We start from the raw sequence: 26037 nt of genomic DNA, 5'->3' as shown, positions 1-26037 counted from the left end.
ATGGTAAAGGTTTTACAAGTGAGTATTAAGTATATAAATATGGTAATTATTAGGGTTTTGGGGGGCCTGGGTTTTTGTGTGGTGTTTTGGGGGGGTTTAGGGTGGGTATGGGTTTTTGAGTAGCAAGGGTAATTTTAGAGTTTAGGGTGTGTATGGGCTTTAGAGTGGCAAGGGTGATTTCAGGGTTTGGGGTTGGTATGGGTTTTTAGCTCACTAGGGTTTTTTAGGGTTTAGAGTGGGTATGGGGTTTTGGGTGGCAAGGGTAAATTGAGGGTTTAGGGTGGGTATAGATTTTTTAGTGGCATGGGAACTTTTAGGGTTTAGGGTGGGTAAGGGATTTTAGGAGACAAGGCATTTTTATGGTTTAGGGTGGGTTTGGGTTTTTGGGTGGCAAGGGTAATTTTAGGGTTTAGGGTGGGTATGGGTTTTTGAGTGGAAAGTGTAACATAAGGGTTTAGGGAGGGTATGGGTTTTTAGGTGGTAAGGGAGTTTTATAGGGTTTAGGGTGGGTATGGGTTTTTGGGAAGCAGGGCAATTTTAGGGTTTAGGGTAGATATGGGATTTTGAGTGGAAAGTGTAACATAAGGGTTTAGGGTGGATATAGGTTTTTGGGTGATAAGGACAAATGTAGGTCTTAGGGTGGGTATGGGTTTTAGGGTGGTAAGGGAATTTTTAGGGTTTAGGGTGGGTATGGGTTTTTGAGAAGCAAGGGCAATTTTAGGGATTAGGGTGGGTATGGGTTTTAGGTGGCAAGGGTATTTTTAGGGTTTAGGGGGGGTATGAGTTTTGGGTGATAAGTTATTTTTAACGTTTAGGGTGAGTATGGGAGGCAGATGGATTAACATATAGTAAATAAAATTACTTTATGCTATAAAAACCATTGAAATGCACTGAAAAAACAAAGGTTACAGGGATATTATAGTTAGGAAATAGAAATTTTTAAAAAACATAGAAATTCACTTTAAAAAACAACGGTTACAGGGATGTTATAGTTAGGTTCACATTTTAAACGTACAAAACCATAGAAATTCACGCAAGGTATAGTTACCTTAGGGCACGATTTATAGTTACTTGAGGTAACTAACTATAACTTATCTATGCGAATACAGCTGTAAAATAAAAAACTAAGGGGTCAGGGTGTTTGTGCCCTGGCCCCTTTTCTTTATTTTTTTTACTTCATTCCTTGGACTCAGCTGAAGCTGAGTCCCAAGATTACTGACAACACTTCAATGGTTTCTGTTGTTGAAGTGTTATCAGCCAATCAGATCTCAGCACGAGATCGGGAGGGGTCACGAATCCTTCGTGCCCCTATATATACAAATGTATTTTCCCCTTAATTTGTCAAAAACTACTGAAAGGAATTACACCAAAACAGAAAAAGGTTGCTTTCACGATTTATCTTTCTGCCAAATTTGGTGTAATTCCGTCCAGTAGTTTTGACGCTATTGATGTTCAAAATCCCTATGAAAAAATGAAAGGGGGAAAACCTGTTTTGGGACACCCCTTCTTCTTGCCCCTCTCCCCTCGACGTATCACCGCAAAACTTTCCAGACTGTAGCTGATGTGACAAGCAAATGTTTTGGGAAAGTTTCTTGAAGATTCATCAAATGGCGTCAAAGGTACTGTTTTTCCCAATTTGCCTTGCTGTTTAAATCAGCAGGCTTGGTGCGTTTTTCCCCTTCAGGCACCCATGCTGATACCATTATTAGTGTACCACTGGAGAACGGACATAGAGCACCCCAGTCTTCCTTTGTTCATGGCATACTGCTAGCCTTCGCCCTCCGTCGTCTCTCAGCAGGGTTAGAGCTTGCTTGAAATCCCCTAAAGCACCAATGATCAGCTGTCTTCTGTGCCTCTGCTCTTGGTCACTGAAGTGTGCTCTCCAGAAATACTCTCTTTCTCAAGCCCCCTTCAAACATGACCCGCGGGGAAGATGGAGACAGTATGTTTCTCGACTCCAAGCTTTCCTTAACCCTTTGTGATTACTGCTCGGCAAAGACAGTAAGACTCTAAGGTTCTATGGGAACCTTGGTGGCAAAAGTAATTGACTACAGCTTTTGAGCTGTGGGAACAGATTCTTTTGACCTGAGTAGTTTTTACTCATCGGAAGGAACTCCTCTTCCCTTACTAGACTATCTGTGGTAGTGCTGAGTGCCTCATATATCCAAGGATAAGATGTTTTTTTTTATTGGAGACTTGGGGTCTGATTTGACATTTGGCAGGCAGTTATTTCTTTGTCTTGGAGGGACTGATCTTTTCGTCATGCTAACAGATATTTATGTGCCTAAATTAGGGTTTGGCCTGGTGAACAACTCTTTGTCATGTGGAGCCAGGTCCCTCAGTAGAACCTCAGTCCTCTTTCATCGGTCTCTCTCCACCATAGAAGATTACAACTTCCTCAATGGTGGTATGGTGGTCATATTTTAAGTTGTCTACCATCAGAGTCAGATGGAGGGACCCTCAAATAAGTGGACAGCAATGGTGAATGGGGTTTGCAACAACAGAATTGTCCATTTTAGCGACATATACACCCACCAACACACACCATAACCAAATATACTAAACAACATCTACAGTTTACACTACAAAACACACTCCTCAAACCATTTCCCACTCACAACATGAAGCACAAGCAGCTGGCCTATCCTTTCCTTTTCACAATGTCTAGACAAAGACAACCCAGGTTCTCTGAAAATAAATTAACTGTTATGATAGATGAGATTTTTAGGGTTGAGCAACAGTGTTTTTGGGCACTGGTCCTGACAACGACCATAAACCAGAGAAGGAAAGTGTGGGACACAATCATGGCTAAGGTGAAAGAGGTCTCCGACACCATAAGTTCACAGGAGGAAATCCTCAAGTGATGAAATTGACGTTCAGGGAAGAGTGAGATTCCTCCTTTCGGGGACACACCAAGAGGCCATGGCAGCTGGTCGGGGTTCTCCAAAGCACTTCAACCTCATGCCCTGAGAGAAAGTGTTGTCCATATTCTGCACTGAGGGCATCATGGGAATTCGAGGCAGAATGGAGACCAGTGAGTACAAATGCTATCTCTCACGCAATATCTAATTCACCTTATCCGCACTCTCACACCCCTAATCCATTACATGTCTCTAAACTAATTACAACCTGTTTGCACAAGTACACTTACTGATGTCTCTCATAAACTCACTACATTCTACTTATGTTCATACTCTCCACCCGACACACACTCGCATGCGTTTCGGGTGGAGAGAATGAGTAACACAACTCATTTAGGAAACACTATCATACAGATGTCATATTACATTTGGATATCAAATGCACACAATCCATGTGTAGTCAACAAAGTAAGCTCTATCCACTATTACCACATTCACATAACACATACTATCTTTCTTGATTTCATACATTATCAAATAAAAACATTGTGGTGGTAGACACTTGAACAGATGACTCCATGTCCCTAGGACTTCCAATGTACAATTTCTTGCTTTGTAAATTCGATACCACTGCATTCCAAGAGTTGATTTTTATTCATTTTTTGAAAATGAAGTTAACCCATTTAATGCAATACGTAGCATTTTGCTTTTACACATATTGTCAACATGCATATGAGTTAGGTGTTCCTTGCAAAGTGTAAGGACTACTCATTTTGATTTAAGCAACTAACACACATTCATGACCTCATCTACACAGAACTGAACTACAATCTTGTATTTACAAGTCTCTCAAAGGCACTGCAAAGTGGCCTGTGTCTGCTGAACACAGTGATTCAGTAGCACAGAAATGTAATGCTGTTACAATCTTCACACTAAGTGGGATGGTAGTGTGAATTCCTATGTCCGGCAACAGTTCAAATAGAAATTGTATTGTTAAGGAGTCAATGGTGTCACGGTTTAGCCTGTACTCATTAATAATGAGCCTTTCATGGTGTGTACACTCCTTCCTTTGGTTGACATATCCTTTGCCGTGTTTTTTCTGTGCAAGTGGATAGATATCTCCAACATATGAGTGCAATGTGTCAATGTTGTATGTTCACACACGGGTGATGGACAAACAAACACTGTTTTTATTTTAGTCCAGGTACATTGACCTACATATATTGGATTTCACATTTTACATAACAAATCTCATCCCTTGTAATCTATTTGTATTCTTTTTTTCTTAATTGTATAAATATTTTGACAATAGTACGATTTTCAAAAATCACCAATTAAAGTTTATTAAAAATGGAGGTTACAAAATCTATTATTTAATTTCCAAAATACTTCCTAATTATTTACATTATTTTACTTTAATGTCTGGATGCTATTTATTATTTATGGTATAGTATTTGTCGAAAAGTCCATCAAGTTTGACATACATTACACCACAGATGGTGTATATCTATAATTTGTATTTTAATTGGTTTAGTAGTTATTGTAATGGCTGAGGACTCTCGTTCCGATATCTGGCATGCGGTGGAGCTAACATAGCTCCCAGCGTTTGCTACTGGGAAGCAGGAGACAGGTTCTAGCGCTCCACCAGTGGCCCTGACATTCTGAACACTGCCTTGGGCGCATCAAGGGCTCCCAAGGCAGAAAGAATAAAACACCCATGGAATCCTTCCTTTCCACATGTAATTTAGAATCCTGTCTGGCGTCTTGCAGTATTTTTGTTTTCTTTACTTGGCCAATCATTGAGCTCTCCTCTGAATAACTGTGTAACTCTTTTTTGGGTTTGGGGAGGTGGCTAGGAAACAGCTACCTCTTTAGCCTGTACTCAGCTACCTTCTTGTTCTTTTCCTTTGTTGGCACCACAACTTATCCAATTCTTCTGTGTCCGCGCACCTGGTCCTGCATATAATACAGTAAGAGCAAAAAAAAGAAATCACCAACAGCTAACAATTCCATCATTGCTGGTAAGACTTATGCTATTTGAATATCATTACCAGACTTACCATATCCTGGTGAAGGCTGTTTAGATTTCCTTGACGCTTAAACTTCCTCTTCTGGGCGGTATCCTGTACTACAAAGTAGCTAGAGGAAGTAAAAGCATACATATATATATATTATTTTCTCTGAACCATTTATTTAGTTGGACTAATAGTAATTTAGTGTATGGACTCATGGACACGTAATTTGGATCAGTCTGTATTCAGTACATATTTGTTAGCTTTTTACTTTCTTCTAGGATTGGTTTCCTCATTGTAAAAAAAGACAACACAAGGTTTCCAAGTCGTGTAAGAGAAGGGTTAGTAAATACGAACGAGTAGTGTATGAACATATATCAATCAGGACTAAACTCCCCTTTGTCCTTTTAGGATTCTGGCTCTCGAATATCTGGATATATGGTTGCTGGGTGCCAGCGAGGATTGAGGGAATGTTTGGTAAGAATTAAACGCTGATAACTTAATTAAGTGACAGTTAGTAGTAAATATAACTTGGAAGAATAAATACTGTGAACATATTTTTTTCTTTCAGATCATTGACATCTGGGTGGTCGAGTACAAATTCAACTGAATCTGAGGCAGCCAACTCTGGTCAGCCCCTCTTGGTGGTAGATGAACCAAGAAAAGATGTACTATCCATTTCTGTGTCCGCCACCACCACTATAACCATCAGCACCCTTACTCTTTTCCCCCCAGGAAAAGAGCCAACACTCATTCCAGGAACTGACTGGGGTATCCTTTGTCCTAGGCACCCCTCCTCTTCCCTTATCCTGAAAGCACTTATGTCAGAGGAGAAAATGGAAGTTCTTTAAACCTCTCTTCTGGGCAGACAGCATAGTTGTATGCCATTCAGTATGTTCGTGAGCAACTCACATAAGTCATAGATATCCTGGATGGCATGTGTTATGCCCTGTCTGCCTTACAGAGAGGTTCTCTTTCTCCTCGTTCCTCAGCTGACACAAGTGCTTCCGGCACACATATTACTTTTCCTCCTTCAGCCCACAACCCACTTCCCACAATGCCATTCAAACACTCACCCTATCCAAAGCCTGGGCCCCATTTAACCACCTGACCCAATTCAAAACCTTGACCATGTTTCTTAGACCAACCCAATTTCTCTTTCTGACCAAGTCAATCCAGCTTCCTCCACCTTTCTATCACACAAAACATTCCCATTCCACATACAATCCCATTTCCCAAAACCTCACAATTCCGGTGACATTCCTTCTCCAGAACATCCTAACTTTGTGCCCTGACACAATCCTTCAAACCTGACACAGTCCCCTGGCATAGGTGTTCACAATAACATCAGCTCCAGGAGAATGGAGAGCTCCTTGAGAAGGACATTGCTGCAAATGTTGGGAGACAAGCCCAGTGCCTGGAGGTTAAAGGAAATTAGACAGTGAGAGTGCATTATTTTGTTCTTTCTACCCCACCCCGACTTTTATTTTTAGTCATATCTGTACAATGCTTTAAAATAGCCAGAGGAAAAAGAAATTTGTTGTCCTTTTTTTAGTATAAAAAATAATTTTGAATCTTTTGTGTCTGTTGTTTACTTGAAGACATATTGGCCCGCATTACGAGTCTGGCAGTCCTAGGACTGCCAGACTCTGGGTGGCAGTCTGATCACTGCCAAAGCGGTGGTCCGACCGCTTTGGCGGTAGTCAGACCACCACATTATGACCGTGGCGGTTCGGCCACGGTCGCACCGCCAGTTTACCTCCACTGGAGGGATTGGCGGTTCTGGCAGTCCTAACCCACCAGGGCAGAGCTGCAGGCAGCGCCGCCCTGGGGATTACGACTTCCCTCTCCACCAGCTTTTACATGGCGGTTGCACCACCATGTAAAAGCTGGCAGAGCCGGGGTGCAGGGGGTTCCATGCACTTGACATGGGCAGTGCATGGGACCCCATGGACAGCCCGTTGCGCTTTTCACTGTCTGCATGGCAGACAGTGAAAAGCGCGATGGGTGCTGTTGCATCCTTTGCACTGCAACATTGCAGCCAGATCTATTACGAGCCAACATCAATGTTGTGGGCTGTTTCCTGCTGAGCCAGCGGGCGGAAACTCTGTTTCCATCTGCTGTACCAGCGGGAAACTCCTAATGGGTGCCACTGGAAGGTCAATGCACTGGCGGTGACCTGAACACTGGAGTTTAGCGGGCGGCATTTTTCCAAACGCCAAATTCGTAATGAGGGGCTTTGTGTTTTAAAAATGTAATGCTTTTTGCAGTGTTTGATTGCATATTCTAATAAGTTGCACAGGTGAAACACTTACTTCCATTTTCAGGTCTTAATATTTACCACATGAGTTGCATTGTGGGAGAAGTCGTTCATTCCCTTTCCATCTATATAAAAGGAAATGAAGAGCTAGAGGCTCTCTCAGTTAGAACAGCCCCCTTATCTATTTTTTGGGAACATACCTGTTTAGGGGTCCCACAAGATCTTTATAAAGACATCTCACAAAGAGAAAGTTATCAGAGGGATTCCTACCAGATGCTATTAATGCCATCCATGCTGCACGTGGCCTTAAGGCAGACCTAGCCTTCGTGTCCCCATGGAGTCTGATCTAGACCTCATTCCAAGGTAACGAGGGTTGGGGGCGCTTCTCATGGACATAGTACTGACAGATTTGATTTATTCCACCTGGCTCTCGTTAGGTTAGAGATTAGGTTCTCTATGCTAGGGATTTTACATTTTATATTTTATGTTTATTGCAATATGGTAGAGGTCTTTGTATTCAGGATTCTCACCTCTACAATCAGGCTTTTTTTATTATGCATTATCCTAATCATTGCAACTCATGCATTTTATCGTAGAGTGCAGCCTTTTCAATAAATATATAGAAAACTCTCCTGCATCTCCTTTATTAGGTCCTTTAAGTAATGATGGCCCAATGTGGCCAATGTTTGCTATGTACACACCACATCCAGGTGTACAAAGCACGCAGACAGCTGATCTGTGCAATCTTTACAATGAACTAGTAACATTATATAGATGACTTGTACAGTTCGTATTTCAACACAACACCAGCATGCGCAGCTGGATACCAATTGGCCATTACTGGGATTGACCAGCAAACAGCACATTCTATCATGGGCAAGGTCCTTACGGATTGAGAGGAAATCCCATTCTGGATAGCACAAAACACTAATCAGGGGGAAGCTGTATTTCCCCATATGAGACCACAGGAAAAACATAGAATTTTCACAATGTGCTTGCCATTCAGAATGGTTCCCTCACTGGACAACTACACCACATCGGGTACAGTCTTCGTTGCAATATATACTACCACACATGGTATCCCAACACTTTTGAATTTGCCAGAAGTGTTAAAACAAATTCAAAATGAGCATGGGGCTGGTTCAGCCCTGGATTTGGGGTGAAACTGAGGCCTAACTTCGACACAGTCTCATCATACTCAGTAACACTAAAGGGAAAGCGGTCACGGTGGCTATAAGCCAGCCGCTAATTATTTCCGAAACCTATACTAGTATGGAACGGGATAGTTTGTTTGTCAAGCTGAAAAAAAACTGACATTCAGAGTACTACCCCTAAGGAAGGTACTAAACAAGCACAAGAGGGCTCTAAAAAGTGCTGGGATAAACAAAAACAAAATTAACACAGGCGAAGTCAGAGTGCAGATTCTCCACATCCGGAGAGCTCTGAAAGGAGATATAAAAAGCTCCTGACAGATATACTGATTCATGTCCCTTTCGTTCCTTTCAGGACACACCGGATAGATGTAGTGAGAGAGTGGGCCAGTCAGAGCAATGTCTTGACTATGTGAACCAGAAGAAAGACTTACAGCAGTCTTCAGACAAGAAAGAGGACAAGTCCCCACATCAAAAGCCACAATTTAAAAAGAAAAAGGTGGCAGCAATTTTAATTATACATACCAGCAAAATTGAGAACATTGCTGAAGAATAAGACGGGGCATTAACCTTTCTGGACAGCCCGGCAGAAGTCACAATATGTTGCCAGAGTCTCAAAGATCATCTGTATGCAACAGCAACTAATGACTTTCTTGCAGTCTAGACTGCGGACGGGCGTGTTCTCCTGCCCAACAGGGTTTATGATTTAAATATCCAGATTGAAGTAGACATAGAGCACACCATTAGTGTACTTTTCTGGGATGAGCTTAATTGTGATATCTCATTGGCAGGAAGAGACTGGCCACCCGAACACATCCATAAGCTACCACATGGGGAAAGTGTCATTTTGCCTTCTTTCTCAGATCTTGTCCTGGAAGCAGTAAAAAAAGCCTACACCTTTGACTGGGCTTTGGCGCTGGAACCTGCACCATATGGCACCCACATAGGGGGGGATGGAGATTCCCCCTACCATGCAATACCGATTAGGTCTACACTTCAGCCTCAGCCACAATATCCTGTTAAACACGAGGCTAAAGCTCCAGTGAGAGAGATTCTCACTCAGCTTAAGTACCAGCAAGTAATTGAGCCCTGCGTCTCTGCAATGAATGAACCATTATTCCCCATAGTAAAACCAGACCATTCATATATAATAGACTTAGACTACAGACACTTAAACAGTCACACATGCACATATGCAATACAACATTCATACACCACTGCACAATTAACAACATATTGAATACAAAATACAAAACAAGCTTGTATGTTTAAAAAAAAAAAACTCTGCCAGAACTCAGCACATAAAAGTCGGTACCTATGAGCATTCTCATTTGGGTCACAAAAATGCTTCAGTTGCTTGCCCTAGGGCTATAAGAACAGCCCAGCGTTGTTCTCAGCCTGTGTCACTATCAAGAAACTGCAGTCTTTACTCGGTTTCTTTAACTCTGTCAGAACTTACATTCCTGATTATGCACAACACATCGAGCCACTCTATGATTTAATCTGCCCAGATTTCTCAAGCAGACACTAGACAATTGAACACAAGCGTATCCTTAGAGGCTTGCAGCAAGAAATGCTAGAAGAAAAACACTTACACACAAGTGACAACAAAACAAATGTGGTCGTCAGAATAATTGATGGTGCCACTGAGTTCACCTATGTCACCTTTAATGAGGGCCGCACGGTGCCCATAGAATACAAATCACATTTATACTCCAATACAGAACAACTCTTTGCATCCACAGAAAACATTCTAACTGCAGTACAGATGAGTGTCATTAAGGAGAGGCCACTTGTTCAAGGGAAACGCATTACTGGCATTACCACAGTGCCGGCTTTAGAGGCTGTCACCAATGCCAGCATTCCTAACGCTAAAGCATTACATCCACGCTGGATTCAGTGGGCATCCTCCCTGACTGGCACTGACGTTGATGTTGACCCAAAATTTCAAACACAAGAATTTCTCCAATATGAGCAGGAGTACCCCGCACCTCTTAACATCTTGTCACTTGACAGATATACTGTCATTTACACTGATGGTTCAGCACAACCAGCTGTAGGTACAAAACATCAGAACTCAGATGCTTGCACAGCCATGAGCGGAGTGCTGAAAGATGGTGCATTCCACCGTCACAGTACCTACAAGCAGACCCTGGGGGACTGCACAACACAATTGGCTGAACTTAAAGCTCTTATCCTAGTGATAGAACATACGTATCTTGAACAGGTCACATTGATTGTTTGTGATTCTCACTATTGTGTCTAGTCCTACAATGATTATCTTAATCATTGGCAGTTGAACGGGTTCAGAGATTCAAAGGGAAACACCATAAAACACAGAAATCTGTGGGGGAGGGTGACTGATCTTAAGGATAAGCTACTGGAGGCTCATGTAGTCCATACATTGGGCCACCAATGTGTAGGAGTAAACGTTGTTGATAACACCATGGCTGATGAAGTGGCCAAATCCGCAGTAGCTACGGCTTCTGATGCTGCAGTGACTGGTTCTCACACAAGATCGGATAATGAAATCCTGGCTGCCGTGAAAGCTTCAGCTGAAGGCAAGCCTCTTCCCAAAGCATATCTGTAACAGGGCACAACAGCTAGCGTAGGACGGGCTGATGTTTGAGTCCCCCAGGGGGACTCCGACAATAATAACAACACGCCTGGAGGGGTGCGCAGACATCACAGAGAGGAGGCGGTTCCTGGGAAACCTGGAAGAAGAGAAGGAGAGAAAGCGAAGAGGCGATGCAGGAGAAAACGGAGATGCAGGAGGAGGCGAGAACGTGGCAGAAGAGGATGCCAGAGGAGAAGAAGCGGAAAGAGTTGAGACGCAAAAGGAGGAAGGAGACACAGGATGACGCAGGGATGAAGCCGGACCCGAGCCACTGAGACGAGGAGCAGCGGTGAGGAGCGGGGAACACGGACAAGCGAGCCACGTCCCTGGAAGGACGTGGCTTTACCAGGTACGTGACCGCTTGCGCGGTCAACTCACAAAACTACTAGGGGAAGGTTGGGGGGAAACGGGGAGGCATAAAGGGGTGGAAAAATCCATAACCTGGATCCACAAAATGGTGACAACCCACCCATTCCCACACTGGACAGTAAGCAGGAAGGTCGCTCTGAGCACGTTGCCTTGTTTAATAAGTGCAAGCACGGTTGCCAACAGTAATCCAAAAAGGTATATTTTATTTTTTCCTCTAGCACATTGGGCAGCACTAATATGGTGTGAAGTGATATAGCTCACCAAGGTGTTCCCTCACTACCGCATCCCTAAGTGCACGGCACTAACCATAAAATAAATAATTAAAACAGTACTCAGTTGAACCACTTACCTGACAATGGCTTTTTGTTCTTATTTCCCCCTTCTTTCGCTGGCTACCTGGGGGACTGCATGTCCGTGGAATCCTGATGACCTAGGAAAGAAAACAAAAGAAAAGAAACTGTCATCAAGAAGAAAAGAAGAGAAGGATTGTACATCCAGACTGATAGTGCAAGCATGGTTTACTGAGTCAGAATCTGTTTGGAAAACAAATAAAAAGAATCAGTTTTAATAGATTTACTCAGTTTTGAAAAATGTTGTAAGGAAATCGAAGCCCAGATAACCTCCTTTATATCCAACCCTATGACAAAACCCTACTAAGTATTCTTACCATATCAGTGCACAGAATGTTTCCTTTGCGACAATTCCTGGGGTTGGAGATCGAGTGATCCCCAACCAAGACCAGAGATTAGATCTCATCAAAGCAGCGCATAAGGGTGTTTCATCTGCTCATGCTGGTGTTGCAGCCACAATAACACTCTTACAGAAACGCTTCTGGTGACCGGGTCTTTACAAACAGACCAAGCAATATGTTCTTTGCTGTAACATTTGCCAGCAAATACAGGGCTCAAGCATCAAACGCCCGCCGCAGACATCCCTCTTAGTGCCCAACAGGCCACTACAATGTATGTACCTGGAACATTGTGGTCCCTTACAATCTGATGGTGCATACAAATACATCTTAGTCACTGTTGATTCTTGTTCTGGATTCTTGAGAGCATGGCCACAGCGGTCAGCTGACGCTCAAACTGATATAAAAGGCTTGCTGTTCATTATCAGTGCATATGGGGTTGCTGCGTTCTATTCGGACCAGGGCCCTGCCTTTGCCTCTAAGGCATTCAGGGATACCATAAGGACGATGGGTGTTGAACTCCATTACACCTCACCCTACCATCCTGAGGGTAATGTGGTTGTGGAGAGGAGGAATTGAGATTTAAAGCAGTCCTTATTAGCTAGAATATTAGGTTCCAGACGCAGTTGGCTCCATCATCTATATGGGGTCCAGAGAGCACTGAATATTCTGCCAAGATAGTCCCTGAGAGGACACACTCTTTATGAAGTCCTCTTTGGGGTACCTATGGAGGTCCCAGATCTAGATGGCCCTGGTATAATGGCAGCAGACACACCTTTTGACGTAAATTAACGTCTCACTGTCTTACAGGAGATTCAGCAATTTTGTGATGATAATTCATCCGCCAGTGCTGCCACCTTAGGAATAAGGGATTTGCCAACAACTTCTACAGCCTGATTCCTAAAGTTGGGGATCTGGTTTGTGAGAAGACTGCTGTGAAGAAGGAATTTGGCCCATCCTACAGAGCACCAGTTCCAAACCTGGGAGCACAAGGCACCAGAACTATCATCCTACCACCCTGCGAAGTTCCAAAGGGAACAGTTTTGTCTCCATCGACTAGACACAGATCAGTATTTAATCACACACAGTGGGAACACTGTTCAACTCCACCTGTGGGAAATCCCAAATCACATGTAGACAAATTTGCATTCTTTTCTGGGCATGACACTACAAATGCAGAGTCATATTATTTCAAATTACCACCTTCCAAGATGTGGACAATTTTGCTAACTGATACAAAATTGATCTATTCAGATTCATTTGTTTCCCAACTTGCAGTTGAAGGATATGAATACTGGAAGAACACTATTGATGTAAAAAGCATATGGGGAAACACAATATTGGCAAATACAGGGTAGGGAAGCTTTGGTTAGAGAATGCCTTATTCTGTCCAAATGATCTTTTTAAATGACACAGTTCAACAGACATCCTGCCTAGGGTTATACAAAATTAAGGAAATGAATGCTCCCAGTATCCCCACACCAGCCAAATTCTCCAATTGACAATAATTCCTAAATGTCACTAAAGAAGATTTAAATGCTTGGGTTCAGGATGGCACCTATAATTCCACACTTTCAAGTCCCAGTGGGTGGTTATTGAGGCCAATAGGCACAAATGAGTGTCAGGTGCGTATTGTTAATTTCTAAGGGAGTTTCAAGTTTAGCCAGGCAGACCCCTGCTTTGTCTCGGGTCAAGTTACAACATCCAGTGTGGATAAACTGTGCCAACAATGGTTACAGACTAACACCTTAGCAGCAGTTAAAGAGCACCTTAATCTCCTATCAGAGGACGTACACTTGCAAGATTTTTTGCTATATCCGTGAAAGCCACGCTCTAAATGATTATTGTAGGCCATATACAAGGAAATATGGAAGCTTTCTCAAATGGAAGCAGATAGATAAGGAAAATATGGAAAAGGCATTAGCTGTTGTCGACAATGGCATGAATACTCTGCCCAACAGAATATACACACTTAATAATATAGGTGTCCATTATGACTTTGGCGGTCTTCTTCCAAGACCGCCGAAGCCACTGCCGCGAACAGACCACCAGTGTTTGCGGTCCGAAGACACCATATTTTGACTTAGGTAGGATGTCTGCCCGTTTACCGGTGGAAATCCGACAACGTCTGCCTGGCCGACAGAGGAAAAGAGGCGGTTCTACCACCAGCACCACCACACCAACAAGACTTTGTCTGCCGTAACACGATACCTGATAAAGCGTGGCGGAATCCTGTCAGTGGTGTGGTGCTGGCGGTGGAAAACACCAAGAGCAATCCCCTCCGGGACAACCACCTCGCTGGAAAAGGAAAGTTGATCATCTGAAAGGAGGGTGGGGTATGCTGTATGAATGTGAGTGGTGTCTGCGTGTGTGTATGAATGTGGGGGAGGGGAAAAGGTGTGTGTGTGTGTGCGCGTATATTTGTGTGAATGCAGGGGGAGGGGGTGTATGTCTGAGTGCATGCATGCAAGTGAATGTGTATGTCTGTGTACGAACATGCGAGGGACTGTGTATGTCTGAGTGCGTCCACGCGAGTGAATGTATATGTCTGAGTGCGTGCATGCGAGTGAATGGGTATGTCTGAGTGCATGGATGCAAGTGAATGGGTGAATCTGAGTGAGTGTTTGGGTGCGAGTGTGTGGGGGTGTATGCAAGTAAATGTGTGGGTTAGTGGGGGTGCGTGTAAGTAGGTGTGTGGTCGTGTGTCTGCTGGCAACAGGAATGGAGATTCCTGTCACCAGGTGCATGACCGCCAGAATTTTCCTGGCAGTCTGGCAGTCTACAGAGTGGTAATACCGATGGCGGTATTGCAGATACCGCCTTGCCGGAGGTGCCCACCTCCGGTCCAGTGGTCCAACCGCCCTGGCAGTACAGGTGGCGTTTTGTCATAATATGGCAGTCTTCACCGCCGGCCTGGTGGCGGCCCGACCGCCACCACGGCCATGGCGGTCAGGTGACCACCAAAAGCATAATGACCACTATAGTGTCTTCTGCAATAGATATAATTCAGAATGATTTGTCCCTTTTACACCATGGACAAAGTCAGCTGTGCTCCATCATGCTGTTAAGTTGGATGTTACAGATTCCTAAAAATGGCTGCGTCCCATGGAAATACATTAACAGTAGAGACTTTTTCTCTGCTTTTAATCTGTCCAGGGAGAAACAGACAATGGCTAAAATGAAGCAAGTTACACCATGCTTAACACAGAAAAGTTTGAAAAGTTGCCTCTTAATAGTAGCATAAAGTCCTTCAACAGTATGGCTTACACATGGTATTATAATTTGCCAATTTACAGCTTTCATTTCACAAAATACTTGAAACATTTTGCTATAGGCAGATATGAGTGACTAGGAGATCGTGTTTTTTAAAGAAGAGTGGGAGTTGCCTTTCGAATACAAATGTCTGAATGGCGAAACAGGGGTCTTTTTGAACGGAAGCGAATGTGAGACTAATGTTAGCCATTCAACGATCTGCAAGCAGGTTTCACATCAGGGCTTTCGCAATGCAGGGGTCGCAAACTTGGCACGCTTACTGAAGGGTACTCCTGTCCCTTTGATTCGGCCACCATTTCATATACTTTAAAATGGAAGTGGGCGATCAGAGCTGTTGTGGAATTAAACTAGGAACTGCCTATACAATTTTGGTGTCTCAAATTGAAACTTGTTGTGGGCATGTTCTACTCCCCCCCACACAAGAGACAAGCGTTGCAAAAATGTGGCCTCACATTGATACTACTTATGCAAATTATGACAAGCTGAGCAGACTAAGGTGGTCATTACAACCCTGGCGGTCGATGTTAAAGCGGTGGTAAGACCGCCAACAGGCCGGCGGTAAAAAAATTGCAATTACGACCGTGGCAGAAACCGCCAACAAAGACAGCCACTTTAACACTCCGACCGCCACGGCGGTACAGACAAACAGTTTGGCGGTCACTGCCAACAGACAGGCGGAAGACAAAGTAACGCCCACAGTATCACAACCTACCAATCCGCCAACTTTTCTGGGGTGGATTCACCGCAGATAAAAACACGGCGGAAACAGGATTTCAAAGGGAAAACGCTCACCTCTACACACCCCACGAGGAACCAGGACACCCTGGAGCCGGAACTCCAAATTCTCCCTGCGATAGTCTTCATGCTCCTCTACCAGCAGCACGAACGCCGGCGGCGAAGACCACGGTGAGTACTGCACCTACGACACAGGGGAGGGAAAAAACAGGGGCACACACACGCAACACCCCCACCCTCACCCACTACAACACACACACTAATACATATTTATACATGATAGTTACACCCCCAACCCCCCCGGAAGAATGTAAAGACAAAAGAAAATGAGTGTAACCATTGTAATATATTAAAATCAAGTAGGCAAAAAAAAAAAATATATATATATATATATATATATACACACCATAAACAAAATATACACCAAGCTTAGTAGTCCAGGTAGTGCTCCAATGAAGTCCGTGGAACACTGGGCCCACACGGTATGGGCGAGGCCCACACAAGATCCCCGACCATGACGGAGAGAACACTGCAGGGGCATCAGAGGGCAAGAAAACAGGCACCTCAGGGGGAGGGAAAGGGGGGCACCTCAGCTGGTTGAGTGCACAACGCCAAATCCACGAGAGGGCCACAAGCCCACTGTTAAATCCTGGGGAGTACAAAGCCACAGTCTCTCAAGTCTCTACAGTGGGTGGGTTGCCCACTGTTCCATCCTGGGGAGTGCAAAGCCACAGTCTCTCAAGTCTCTACAGTGGGTGGGTTGCCCACTGTTCCATCCTGGGGAGTGCAAAGCCACAGTCTCTCAAGTCTATACAGTCAGTGGCTTGCCCACTGTTCAATACTGGGGAGTGCAAAGCCACAGTCTCTGAAGTCTCTACAGTGGGTGGGTTGCCCACTGTTCCATCCTGGGGAATGCAAAGCCACAGTCTCTCAATTCTCTACAGTGGGTGGGTTGGCCACTGTTCCATCCTGGGGAGTGCAAAGCCACAGTCTCTCAAGTGTATGACTGTCTCCACTGGTTCTGGAGGGGGCTCTGTGCCCAGAGTGCTTCATCCTGCTAAGGACAGAGGTAGTGGATGTGTCTCTCCACTGGTTCTGAAGGGGGCATGGTGCCCAGAGTGCTTCATCCTGCTAAGGACAGAGGTAAAGGATGACAGTCTCCACTGGTTCTAGAGGGGGCATGGTGCCCAGAGTGCTTCATCCTGCTAAGGACAGAGGTAGAGGATGAAAGTCTCCAGTGGTTCTGGAGGGGGCTCTGTGCCCAAAGTGCTTAATCCTGCTAAGGACAGAGGTAGTGGATGTATCTCTCCACTGGTTCTGGAGGGGGCATGGTGCCCAGAGTGCTTCATCTTGCTAAGGACAGAGGTAGAGGATGACAGTCTCCACTGGTTCTGGAGGGGGCTCTGTGCCCAGAGTGCTTCATCCTGCTAAGGACAGAGGTAGTGGATGTATCTCTCCACTGGTTCTGGAGGGGGCATGGTGCCCAGAGTGCTTCATCCTGCTCGTGACGGACTCAGTAGCGTCAGTGCCGTTGGCGCTCATGGGCCAGCGGTGCTTGAGGCGGCGGTGCCCTGTTCAGCGGTGCTTGAGGCGGCGGTGCCCTGTTCAGCGGTGCTTGAGGCGGTGGTGCCCTGTTCAGCGGTGCTTGAGGTGGCGGTGCCTGGTTCAGCGGTGCTTGAGGTGGCGGGCTTCTTTGCAGTGACTCAGCTGCTGGCGGTCCTCTCTGTCCCAGTGGGGCTTGTGCTGGCGGTCCTCTCTAGCCCAGCGGGGCTTGCGCTGGCGGTCCTCTCTGTCCAAGCGGGGCTTGTGCTGGCGGTCCTCTCTGTCCCAGCGGGGCTTGTGTTGGCGGTCCTCTCTGTTCCAGCGGGGCTTGTGCTGGCGGTCCTCTCTGTCCCAGCGGGGTTGATGGCGGTGGCCTCCTGGCCAGCGGGGATGATGGCGGTGGCCTCCTGGGCAGCGGGGATGATGGCGGTTGCCTCCTGGCCAGCGGGGATGATGGCGGTGGCCTCCTGGGCAGCAGGGATGATGGCGATGGCCTCCTGGCCAGGGGGGATGATGGCGGTCTCCTCCGCCGTGCTGCTCTTCCCAGACTTTCCTGGTTTCTTGTGGCCTTTCCCCACCTTGGAAGGTGTCGTAGCTGACTCCACACTCCCACCGGGACCCCTGGGTGCGGCTTTGGTGGCTGGAGTCTTCCCCCTCTCCCGCCGGGCACTGGCCAACCTTTGATGCTTCACAGGTGGGGGACTGTCCGTGCTGTGGCTCCGTGCCACACTGGCTGCCCTGGTGGCCGGTGCACTCCAGATTCCGGTGACTACAGGCACCACTGGTCCTGGAGATGTTGTGGCTGAGGTAATAGTTCGGGACCTAGGAGATGGACGGGGTGGGGGAGGTGTGGGAAAGAGGTCAAGGTTGGACAGGAAAAGTTTCGTTTGCTGACTTTGCTGACTTTGGGTGAAGGTGTATGGGCTGGAGGCTGTCGTGAGGTGGATGGCTGTTGGGTGGGTGTGTGCCTGCGTTTGTGTATCTTGGGAGGTGGCGTCACAGACACACTGGGAGAGGACACAGGGGACGTGTGAATGGTAGTGGGGGTGGTGAGTGCACGTGAGAGGGGTGTGGTGGTGGGTGTGCTGGTGATGGCAGTAGTGGCTGTAGATGTAGTGCATGCGGGTGTGAGTGTAGGCGAGACTGGGAGGGAGGAGGGAGACGAGGAGGAGGGGGACACAGTGGAGGCAGTGGATGTTGGTGTGTCTGCATGTGTTTGATGCTTGCGTGAGTGCCTGTGGGATGTGTGGTGCTTATGTTTGCCAGAGCTTCCCTTGTGTGTTGACGTGTGTGCATGCTGGTCTGTAGGTGTGCTTGTGATAGGCTGGGGTACAGGGGATTGGGTCTGGGTGGAGGACATTGGAGGGGGGAGGCTAGAGACAGGGACAATGGCTGCCATCAATGCTGAGGCCAGAGTCTGAAAAGCTTGCTGAAGGGCCGCTTGACCAGAATGAATGCCCTCCAGGAATGCATTTGTTTGTTGCAACTGCCATTCTACACCCTGGATGGCATTCAAAATGGTAGACTGCCCAACAGTGAGGGACCTGAGGAGGTCAATGGCCTCCTCACTGAGGGCAGCAGGGGTGATTGGGGCAGGGGCTGAGGTGTCTGGGGCGAAGGTGATGCCCACCCTCCCGGGTGAGCAGGCACGGGGCAAAGGCTGAGGGGCTGCTGGGAGGGCGGTGCTGGTAGGGGGGGTGGCGGCTGTACCTGTAGATGGGGGGGCACAGATGTTGCCGCCATCACAAGGGAGCTCCTATCAGAGGACGAGTCCATGTCGCTGGTCTCAGCTCCTGTCCCCGTCGTGGAGCTCCCCTCGCCCTCCGTCCCACTGGTGAAGTCTGAGTCCGTAGTGTGGCCCTCCATGGCCATGTGGGATGCAGCCCCCTCGTGCTCCGGTGCCATTGCTCCTCCGCCTGATGATGCTAATGCACACAAGAACATGGAGACCACAAAAAGGGGGGGGTGACAGAAGAAAGACATGTTGAGTGCATGCATTACCGCTACCGTTGGCGGACATGACAGACACACACCGAAGCCCTGTGCACTACGCCGCGCTCTTGGGCTCCACTGTTCAATCCCTGGGAAATGGCCTACTAGGCTATGGATGACATCTGCACACATGGATGACACAGGGGCATGACTAGGTGTACTTGGCACTCTACAGAGGTGGGGTGGGGTGCCACATGGCCTGCCTTATGGAGGGACCTTGCCTACGAAACTCGCCCTGGCCTAGGGAAACCCACAGCCCACCTCCCCCACCCAGACACCTCCACTGTGCGCTAAATCAGCAGGATTGTACTCACCCCCTTGTGGCTGCTGTGATGCCCTCAAGCGCCCATCCAACTCTGGGTACGCCACCGCCAGGATCCTGAACATCACAGGGGTCATGGTGCGACGGGCACCCCTCCCACGTTGGGAGGCCATCCCCAGCTGAGCCTCCGCCATCTTCTTGCTCCAGCGGCGAATGTCCTCCCATCTTTTCCGGCAGTGGGTGCTCCGTCTGTGGTAGACCCCCAGGATCCGTACGTCCTTGGCGATGGCACGCCAAATATATTTTTTCTGGTGGGCGCTGACCTACATGAATTGTACAGGGGGAAGAGAAACTTATTACCAACTGCACCGTCACAGTCATTGGCCCCCATCCCTATCCTTGCCATGTGGCACATGCACTCACCGTCGTTTCATGGACGCCGCAATCTCCCCCCCCAACATCCACCCCACTCAACACTTGCATAGCCCATACAGCATGCTCCCAGTGTACTTACCTGTTTGTCTGGAGGACCGTAGAGTAGCGTGTACTGGGGGAGGACCCCGTCCACGAGTTTCTCCAACTCCTCTGATGTGAAGGCAGGGGCCCTTTCCCCAGACACTCGAGCCATTGTCTCTTCCAGACCAATGTCACAGCAGCACTTGCAGTGTAGGTTCTCTCCTGTCGAAGATCAGGTATCGAGTGATTGAACAGATAGAAAATGGCAGTCACGTCCGCAGAGATGCCTACCGTAACCGCTGGCGTACATCGTCATTGGCTCATGGGACCCATAGGGTCCAATGTTAACCAATGCAGCATTGCGCCGCGGTCTTCGACCGCCTACCGCAACGGTGTACAACGCCAGTGCAGTTACCTCACATCCCATTGTCCCACTTTAGAGGTCAGACAGCCGCCATTTCAGGGGCCCACATAGCTTTATTTGTAACTGCGTCACACATACCTAGGCCTAGACTCAACACACATACAGGCCACTTTTCTGATTATGATTTGTGTTCTGTGTAAGCTGTGGGTACGTATCTCTGAGTTGGTTGACTCTGTGCTCGCTGTTGACCTTCATAGGCACCGTCCGCTGGGACATGTGAGGAGATGGCGGCATCCTCCGGTGTACAGACCGTTGGTGGACCTGTTGACAATGGAGGAAAGACATGTGATCATCACATTCAGGCTTGACCGTGCCACAATCCATGAACTGTGTACCCAGCTGGAGCCAGACCTGATGTCAGCTATCCGCCATCCCACAGGAATCCCCCCTCAAGTGCAGGTGCTGTCAGTGCTCCATTTCCTTGCAAGTGGGTCATTTCAAACAACAGTGGCTATAGCATCAGGGATGTCCCAGCCTATGTTTTCCAACGTGCTGTCCAGAGTGTTGTCTGCCCTGCTGAAACACATGCGGAGCTACATCGTTTTCCCTCAGGTGGAGGATTTGCCTACAGTGAAAGGTGATTTCTATGCCCTGGGACATATCCCCAACATCATAGGTGCCATTGATGGGACACATGTGACTTTGGTCCCCCCCGCAGGAGTGAACAGGTATACAGAAACCGGAAGAGTTATCATTCCATGAATGTGCAGATGGTATGTTTGGCCAACCAGTACATCTCCCATGTTAATGCCAAGTTCCCTGGCTCAGTGCATGACGCCTACATCCTGCGGAATAGCAGCATCCCTTATGTGATGGGGCAACTCCAGAGGCACCCTGTGTGGCTATTAGGTGAGCACCTGGAAGCAAGTCAGTGGAAATGGTAGGCTGGGTCTGGGGATATCCCTACAGGTTAGTGTGTGTCTAACAGTTGTCCCTCGCGATTTGCAGGTGACTCTGGTTACCCCAACCTATCATGGCTACTGACCCCAGTGAGGAATCCCAGGACAAGGGCAGAGGAATGCTACAATGAGGCCCATGGGCGAACACAGCGGATAATTGAGCGGACCTTCGGCCTCCTGAAGGCCAGGTTCCAGTGCCTCCAAATGACAGGTGGATCCCTATTCTACTCACCAAAGAAGGTGTGCCAGATCATCGTGGCATGCTGTATGCTTCACAACTTAGCTTTGCGATGACAGGTGCCTTTTCTACAGGAGGATGGTCCAGGTGGCGGTGTTGTTGTAGCTGTGGAGCCTATGGACAGTGAAGACGAGGAAGCAGAAGAAGAGGACATCGACAACAGGGACTCAGTGATCCTGCAATATTTCCAGTGAGACACAGGTAAGAATACAAACCTGCCTACTACATGTACTTTAACATTACTACCTCTCTACTGTCTGTCGTTTTCACCCAGTGTATGGTCACTGAGTTGTCACTTTCCCTTACGATTTCACAGCTGTGAGTCCCACTGTGTGACATCTGCTTTGATTCCTCATGGACTAGAGCTGTGTGACATAGGTATGTTGACATTACAATTGTAAGAGCATTTTGCCACAGTAATTGATAATACACTAATTCGAAATCACAGACTGACACCAGATTGTTTTGTGCTTCAAGGGTGTTTATCTAAGTGCTCAATATTGGAGGGGGTTGCAAAATGGGGAGGGGTGATGGTGGAGGTATGTCCATGGCAGAGTCCAGTCTATTGGTCTCACAGGTGCATTGCCCAAATGGGCATAGGAAGTGGAGCAGGGGCAGTTTGAGGATGGACAGGGTGACAAAGTGGGACAGAAAGAGGACATTCAGGGTGGTCTCATTTCTTGGCGGGGTCTTGGCATTGTTCTCTGTCTTTGTCCTAAATCTCAGAGACTGTTTGCGGGGTGGATCTCCCTCTGCAGGGGTTGGGGTGCTGGTGTGGAGGTCCTGTGGCGGTGCCTCCTGTCCACTAGCGCCAGCGGAGGTGGTGGGCAGTTCATCGTCCAGGCTAGTGTCAGGGGCCCCTTGCTGTTCCGCAGTGTCCCTCCTGGTGTTGAGTAATTCCTTCAGCACCCCTACGATGGTGCCCAGGGTGGAATTGATGGCTCTAAGTTCCTCCCTGAAGCCCAGATACTGTTCCTCCTGCAGCCGCTGAGTCTCCTGAAACTTGGCCAGTACCGTTGCCATCGTCTCCTGGGAGTGGTGGTAGGCTCCCATGATGTTGGAGGGCCTCGTGGAGAGTGGGTCCCTTGGCCTGTCCACCCCCTGTCGCACAGCAGCCCTCCCAGTTCCCCTGTGTTCCTATGCCTCTGTCCCCTAAACGGTGTGCCCACTGCCACTGCCCCCAGGTCCCTGTTGTTTTTGGGGTGGTGGGTTAGCCTGGGTTCCCTGCAGTGGGGGACACACTGCTGATTGACGTGTCCTGGGGACAGAGGTCTGGGCCCACTGGGTGGGTGGTGTGCTGGTGTTTCCAGAGGGGGGAGGCTCTGTAGTGGCCTGTGACTGTGTGATGGGAACCGACTGTCCCGAGGTCCCCGATGGGCCGGGCTGGTCATGTAGATCCAGTTGGACAGAGCTGCTGTCATCAATGTGGGCCTCTTCTGTTGGTGGTGTGGGCATGTCTGGACCCTCCTGTGCGGTGACGTTGGGTAGGGGCCCTGCAGGGGTGTAAAAGCATGTTTATTGCATCTGTGTGTGCCATGGTGTGCAATGAGTGGTTGACCGTGTACCCCAGTGCTTGCATTCCTGTGTGGGACCTTGTGTGAGGATGGTTTAGGGGGGTGTATGGGTTTGTGCAGTGGGCATGCTTTAGTGTTGGCTGTCCATGCTTTGTTGTTGCATGCAGGGCTTGGTGTTGGGATGTGTGGTTTGTGATATTGGGACATTTGTGAGGAGTTGGAGTGATGGGGGTGAGGGTGAGGGTGGGGGTATGTGATGGCATGCAGGTTGGGTGGGGAATGTAATAGTTAAGGACTTACCAGAGTCCATTCCTCCATCTACTCCTGCGAGGCCCTCAGGATGCAGAATCGCCAAGACCTGCTCCTCCCATGTTGTTAGTTGTGGGGGAGGAGGTGGGGGTCCGCCGCCAGTCCGCTGAACCGCAAGGTGGTGTCTTGAGACCACGGAACGCACCTTCCCCCGTAGGTCGTTCCCCCTCTTCCTGGTGCCATCCCGATTTCTTGGGTGCTGTCCCACTGTGTTGACCCTGTCCACTATTCTTCGCCATAGCTCCATCTTCCTAGCTATGGAGGTGTGCTGCACCTGTGATCCGAATATCTGTGGCTCTACCCGGACGATTACCTCCACCATGACCCCGAGCTCGTCCTCCAAGAACCTGGGGTGTCTTTACTGTGCCATGGGGTGGTGTGGGTGATGTGTGGGGTGGTGTGTGTGGTGATTAGTGTGCTGATATGTAGTGGTGTGGTGTGTTGTGTGAGGTGCGTGGAAGTTATGTGGGTGATGGTGTTGTGTGCCTGTGGATGCTAGTTTGTTGATGGTGGTGTCTCTCTCTGGCCTTCTCTCGGTGATTCTGGTCGTAGGGGTTTGTGGGTGATGTGGGTGTGTGTTTTATATAGTATTGGGTGTGTGGGAGTGGTGTGCGTATGTGTATCAGGTGTGTGTATTTCGATTTGACCAATGTGGCTGTGTTTTGTAAATGTGTGTGTATTTTGAGCGCTGCGGTGTGTACCGCTAATGGAATACCGCGGTTGAAAGACCGCTGCGTGGATTCGTGGGTCGTGATAGTGTGGGCGTATTTCTGTTGGCGTGACGGTGGAGGTTTTGTTTTTGCCAGTTTATCACTGACCTTTGGTGTGGCGGACTTGTGTGGGTGTCTGAATTTTGGCGGATTCCGTGCTGTGGGTCATAATAGCTGTGGCGGATTTCCGTGGGCGCGGTGGTGTGTTGGCGGTGTTCTGCACGGCGGTAAGCAGCTTTTACCGCCAATGTTGTAATGACCACCTATATGTTTTGTTCAGTTTAGCTGCCTATTGGCTTTGACATGGCATTAGCCATTACCTTCTGTATTCAGTTTAGCTGCCTATTGGCTTTGACATGGCATTAGCCATTACATTCTGTATTCAGTTTAGCTGCCTATTGGTTTTGACATGGCATTAGACATTACATTCTATATTCAGTTTAGCTGCCTATTGGCTTTGACATGACATGAGACATTACATTTGATATTTAGGTTAGCTGCCTATTGGCTTTAACATGGGGTTAGACATTGCAGTTGAGACATTGAAGATGAGCTGTGTTTTTCCAAGCTGTGTTTTCCACAAGACAGACCAAGCACACCAGACCTTAGTTGATAAGAGCACGTAAATTTTGTGTTTACCTCGCAATCCAGTCTGAGAACGAGTGAGCGTGGGAGAATTGGCCACTCTCCAAGTTTCTTCGGTTCTCACACTGAGTTTGCTTTTAAGGATGACTCTAGACTACAGCAGGGGTAGATTGAATCTGCTTGACTTCAGACAGGAACGGAGACGTCAGTTGCCTGTCTCCCGTTTGGGTAGAAAAACTCTTTCTTGCAGTTGAACGGAGTCATCAACTTGAAGCCCCAGAAAGATGAAGCTGAATATAGGCCCTACTTTGACAACCTTGCCCTACGGTGGTGAATTTGGACTTTTATGCTTTGCTTTGAAGTTGTGCTATAATATAATCACATGTATTTGCTGTGTACATTGCAACTGAGAAGTACTTTGATATATTTTGCTTTCATTGCTGTGACTACTTTTGAACGTGTGCTTCCAATCTACTAATTTTGTCTCTCAGGAACCTCGTGATGAACAATAAATGTCTTCTTTAAACTCAGAAGTGCATTCCATAGAGGTTCTGTAAGCTTGGTTATGAGATAAGAGCAGGAAAGCAGAACACCCAAGCACTTTGAAAAGCTGGTTCCCAGAATATTCAACTCGTCAAACACTACTGGGATTGTACATTTCTTTCAGGCCGTTGGGTCTGGATTAGTTTCCATCATCCAGACTGTCTTTGGTGTTATCCCATTGGCTATCCATTCATTCTTTTCAAGTGTATTTGGCGGCTTTCCAGTGACTTTGGCACTGATTGGCAGGATACTGCTGCTGCTGTTCCTAATACGCAGTGATTGTGCCTTCTCACCTAAGCGGAGTGATTGAGCTACTAGCCCCAGCCTAGCTGTGCTGTGATTGCATGGTACAGTTCTTTGATGCTCCGTTGCTGGAGGAATTGGAGCATGATTGGTCATTGTCATTCTGACCAGTCCTGTGGTGCGTGCAGCCTGGCTTTCATTGCACCTGTCTACCATCAGTGTATCTTGCTGTTCCGCCAGTGCCTCCTGTGGACAAAGAACTGCTGATGTTCCAGATGAGGGTTCATTCACGGTCATGCCCCATGAGACTGAGGCTGATTCACAAGGCCACCTATGAGCCATCCCTTGTAAACT

The 26037-nt window shown here is 47.5% G+C and overlaps 1 long non-coding RNA gene across 5 annotated transcripts in view; it reads right to left on the bottom strand.

Moving 5' to 3' along the window:
• Positions 1-26037, bottom strand: part of LOC138261774 (uncharacterized) — a 510577-nt gene that overhangs the window by 274407 nt on the left and 210133 nt on the right. For 4 of the 5 annotated variants that reach the window (XR_011199147.1, XR_011199146.1, XR_011199150.1 and 1 more), the window contains exons 3-5: positions 11620-11700; positions 4922-5000; positions 4752-4817 (exon numbers count right to left, since the gene is read on the bottom strand). This is a non-coding gene — a long non-coding RNA (uncharacterized lncRNA). Of the gene's footprint in view, positions 1-4728; positions 4818-4921; positions 5001-11619; positions 11701-26037 lie in introns of all 5 variants that reach the window. The other variant, XR_011199148.1, reaches the window with a different exon arrangement.

The sequence above is a fragment of the Pleurodeles waltl genome, chromosome 10 (assembly GCF_031143425.1).
Source record: "Pleurodeles waltl isolate 20211129_DDA chromosome 10, aPleWal1.hap1.20221129, whole genome shotgun sequence".
Lineage (NCBI taxonomy): Eukaryota > Metazoa > Chordata > Amphibia > Caudata > Salamandridae > Pleurodeles > Pleurodeles waltl.
The sequence above is the reverse complement of the archived record's forward strand: the minus strand, read 5'-3'. Positions and strand labels throughout refer to the sequence as shown.